Source organism: Nyctereutes procyonoides, unplaced genomic scaffold, assembly GCF_905146905.1.
Source record: "Nyctereutes procyonoides isolate TBG_1078 unplaced genomic scaffold, NYPRO_anot_genome, whole genome shotgun sequence".
In the NCBI taxonomy this organism is placed as follows: Eukaryota; Metazoa; Chordata; class Mammalia; order Carnivora; family Canidae; genus Nyctereutes; species Nyctereutes procyonoides.
In genome coordinates, this window is record NW_026575052.1 from 48,550,762 (window position 1) to 48,555,882 (window position 5,121).

A 5,121-nucleotide genomic window follows, 5' to 3' on the forward strand; every position below is an offset into this window, starting at 1 on the left:
AAGTGGTTTACAACAACAAAGTAAGGGAATATAAAAGTAGAATTCTTCTTTCCAAATGCAGCTTTATTACTTCAGACACAGGTGACTATCTGAATTTCATCCATCATTCTCTGAGAGGGGAAGAGAACACTGTAGATGGAGGTGAAGCCAAGGCTGCTTGGAAAGTGAAGACGCAGGGAGGGTGTCTTGGCTTCTCTTCAGCTCTCTCATGTCACCCAAAGCAGAGGGCCAGCTTACAGAAACTTATGACCTCTGTTTGGCCTTGTGTTCCTAAAAATTTTATGGGAAGGTCACTAATAAACTAAGTGTGTAAATGCTTCACCATCTAGTTAAAAAATAATAACTGCTACTGGGACTGACTTACACTACATATTTTCTGCCGAACACATTTATTTACCTTTCCTTCTAATAAAATACACTTGGCAATAAATAAAAGGCAGTAAAAGATTCCATGGCTTGCTATTAAAACTTGATATGTTTTAATGACAATTTTTAGTATACTGTTTTTGGATGGATAGGTATTACTTGAAAAAAAAGTACTTAATGAGGAAATGATCGAGATTGGCACCAAGATGCAAACACAATAATTTGTCCTAAGTACAGTGTCTGTAACTTAGATTAAATTCTCTGACATTTAAATTATGTCTCCCCCTGTAAGATCAGATTGCACTTTAAAATGGTCAATATACTTCTACCAATGAGTCACCTGCATAAAAATGCCACCATAAAACACATTAGTCTTTTTTTTTTTTTTAAATGTAAACTACAGCATAGTGAATTTAGTTCATCACACTCTTAAAAAGAGGACTACAGTGAGGGGGGGAAGAGTCTCTGGAATTTCAGGGCCTTTCTTCTTTTTTGTAAAGAAAACCTCTCAAGAAGGGTATCCAACCACTTCTTGAAGACATAATCATATGTAAAAAAAAAAAAAAAGTGACCTGAATAAAGGAGGAATTTAAAAAAATCCTTAGTCACTCTTTAAGTTTATTCTTCAATTTAGGCCAATCTTCTTTTATAGGGGGCTCCTAGCAAATTAGCTAGCAATTTTATCCTGTGAGTCTAAAGGATTAAAGCAGGACCAAAGGACAAAAGGAACAGATTTGCCACCCTCTTCCATCAGTCCTTTCTTAACAAATCAGACTTCATTTCCTCTAGGGACCTCCTTACCCACCTAATCTGCTTTCTTTCTTCCTCCAGTGGTCCCTTAGGGGCAGGATTCAGAAAGGTAACATTAGCTAATGCCACCTAAACAAGATTCCTTCAGAATATACAGAGGTTTGAAAACAGCTTCAGAAACTAGAGGATGCTTTTTTTGTTTTCTCATTTTGGAATTCTGAGTGAAGTGTAACTTTTTTTGATCACTGGATCTTAAAATAAATGTAGTAGTAGGTAATAAGCCTCCCAAGTGAGGTTTACCAGAGGTTGACACATTCCTTTGCCTCTTGCAGACTATTTAGGACAATGCTCCCATAAGATCATCACATTAAAATGAGCATGGCCTGGGAGCGGCAGATGTGACATCTGCTGAACTTACCTTTGCATCTGTCACTGATGTGGGCCACGTGCAAACCTCTAGAGCTCTTGGGGATTTCAAGGGGCCTGTTAATCCATTCCTTTCCCTTTATCCTTAAACCATTTCAAACAGATGAGGATCCACTCTATTTTTAAAGACCTCCAAGGAAGAGGCCACTCATTCTTAGTCAAATATTTAGAAATTAATTTCCCTATGGCCTTTCCCTGTTGCTCTGCAAACACACTCATTCCCATAGTCCTGTTCTAAAGAAGTATGGTAGCCATGAACTTTGAGAAGACCTACAGACCTGTTTTGAAGACAAAATAATTCTTAATTTTACCCAGCAAACAATGCCCTGAAAATACTCTAATGGAAAAAAAAAATCACCTCTTCATTTTATTTATTTTTTTATTTATTTATGATAGTCAGAGAGAGAGAGAGAGAGGCAGAGACACAGGCAGAGGGAGAAGCAGGCTCCAAGCACCGGGAGCCCGATGTGGGATTCGATCCCGGGTCTCCAGGATCGCGCCCTGGGCCAAAGGCAGGCGCTAAACCGCTGCGCCACCCAGGGATCCCTCACCTCTTCATTTTAAATGTGCAAATTTAAACTCTGCAAATTTCTTCTATCCAAACTTCCACGGAAAGTGAAGACTAGTGACGAGAACTTACCCATTACCCTTATTTGGAAGCTCCGAGGAACCGCTGCAGGAACCAAGTTTGACTATTTATAATTCTACAAAATGGAGGTTAGAAAAACAAAGTTTTGTTTCAATGCTACATCTTGGGAACTGCTAAATCACAGAAGGGCTTAAAACCAAATACAGGCGGGACACCTACATACAGATTAAAACCCATTTCACACATATAGCCTCAGGGAAAATATATATAACCCCCCAAAAAGGTTTTTCTCCTATACATGATGGAAACACAGATCCAGAGTTTGAGAGTCAAACCTAGAAAAACATGGACTAATTTTCTTTAGGCTACCAGTCTCCACTTTTTAAAAACTACATAGTACCAAATGATGTAGCAATAAAAGGGTTTGTGAAGATATTGATCCAACAAACCAAGTGGCTCACTTACTAATTTATTATCTGCAACTCCAGTTAAAATGTGAACTGGAAATAAATCATTGCTGTAAAAATCCTTAAAGTTGATACTCAGAGAATGAATGTGCTCAAACGACCAGAATGATGTCTAAACCTAGCGCCTGCCAAATACAGCCTATGAAATGTCTCTTCAAAATAAAGACGTAAAATCAGAAAGCAGAGGGCAAAATTGTAAAACTTCACATAAAGGGACATTTTAGGCATTTCTAACTGTTGTGCAAAAGAAGGATGTTTCATCAAGTGTAACTCTAGCCAACTTATGATAATAGGTTGCTCCAATCCTCTACTTGGCTCAGGAAGTAACTGGCTTAAATGGGGGAAGCAGCTCTCAGTAGGGGACATGAATGCAAACCCTAACTCTGCAAGGTGGAAAATCACTGTGGCTCTGGATGAATTTCAGAAAAGAGTCAGTCTGTTTCATGGTCAGAAGGCAGCACTTCCTTTGTTGTATAGTTTAGTTGATAATGCTTTGTGTCAGGAAATCACATTTCCTATTTGAGATTTCTCATAGTTTTTTGACCCATTTTCTTGTTTCCCAGGCTGTATATACCGCTCTTGAACTTCCCAAACAATGAATATCAATGAATACTGTCTTCTCAGAGTCTCTGCACTAATCTTTGTTAAGACTTGAAGGACACCACTTTTCTGATTTTTGTTGTCTAAAACCAGCAATCACATACGGAAAGGGAAAAGTTTGTGAAATGTTTCATTTTCCATATAAATAGTAAAAACTAATCCCTTTTAGAGCACGTTGAACAACACACACAGCAGGGTTGGGAGAGCTATTTTACATAAATGCATCTCACTTTCTGACCTGGATGAAATTCTGCAAAATGCAAGAGAATTCTGTTTCACATATTCTATATTCAGGTGTAACAGATGTGCATTTAAGTTTACATCTTACTAATTTACTACTTGACCTTAAAGCCGTCAAAACTAAGAAAACAATGTTTGTGAAGAAAGACTTTTTTTTTTTTAAGATTTTATTTATTTATTCACGAGAGACACACAGAGAGAGGCAGAGGCACAGGCAGAGGGAGAAGCAGGCTCCCTGCAGGGAGCCCGATGTGGGACTCTGATCCCCATCGCGCCCTGGGCCAAAGGCAGGTGCTAAACCGCTGAGCCACCCAGAGACCCCCAAGAAAGACTTTTAAGTAGAAACAGGTATTGAATGAAAACTTGAATAATACATTCTACAAGTTTCAAATTCTGAGAATAACTGGAGGGTTGAGGGGATCAAGATGCCATGCATTAGATGGTATTTCAAACTTATAGATAGGGAAACTGTCCTGGGAGGATAGCTTTCCATTCAGATTTCTGTTAAGAGCAGATCTTTCTATAGACCATCAAGTTGTAGGTGAGACAGTGAACTGGCTTGTCAAAAAGTTTTTCTTTTTTTTTTTTTTTTTTTTAATATCAGAGGATACAAAATCAGTTTCTGCAACTCTTTTCCTCCTGAAAACCTTTTACTGTCAACCTAAACCTTCTCTCCCCTTCGGGAGTTCCTGGTATATTTCTAAATAGCTGAAAAACAAGAGAAGATTCTGAAAATTACTAGACTACATTCTACACATGACTTACCGGTGTTCATCATTGGGATTTCACCAAGAACTAGATTCACATAGTACACAGGGATCCCAGGTCCTTGTTCACAAAATATTCCCACATACTTTACATAAATGTACAGTTCTGTGTCTAGTCTTGGCATGTTTGAAGTTAAAATTTGATTATCAATATTTAATGGAATCGGGGTCAAGTGCTTTTCCAGTATCTACCATGTTAACTGTCAAGGTTGGACATAAAGAAGAGATAATATGGTTGGATTCAAAGCTAAAAACACTCCATTTTGTGGGGTACATTTTTGTTGATTCTGACCTCAGAATCTTGCCACCTCAGCAACTACTTAAACTGAATTATCACTTTTATTAGCCCTGAAACTCCCTTTCAGTAGTTCTTTCTTCCTTTAAACAATTTATAACTAAGTGGAATATATTCTAGTTTAAGAATATAGTGAAGGTCAAAAGACACTTCCTAGGTGCTACCAATGTCTCATGGTGGGCCATAGGCCAAGTGAGATAACTTACATTAACAAGAAAGTGAACAAAAAATTAAAAATGCAATCATTTACTTCATTAAAATTCTTTAAAACCCAAAACAAAATTGATCTCGTTAGTAAAGATATTCACTCTTCTAATTTTTCACAAGTTTTAATAACATTTTATTCCCACACAAAGCAATCTAATTTTCTGAAAAAAGAAACTGCTACACAGAATCTTTTAAACATAGCCTGTATGATTCCACATGAACAGGCATGAGGTGTGAGGGGCCTCTGTGGTCATGGGTAAGCCCTAGTTGTTCCTTAGCTCAGGATCAAGGCCAGTTTATTCCGTAATGTTCAGCGAGTAACAGTGGTTCCTCAGTATATCCATTCAAACAAACTATTATTCTTACTAATGAACCTACCAAAGGGAAACAGAAAATGAGAGAGAAAAATGAAAA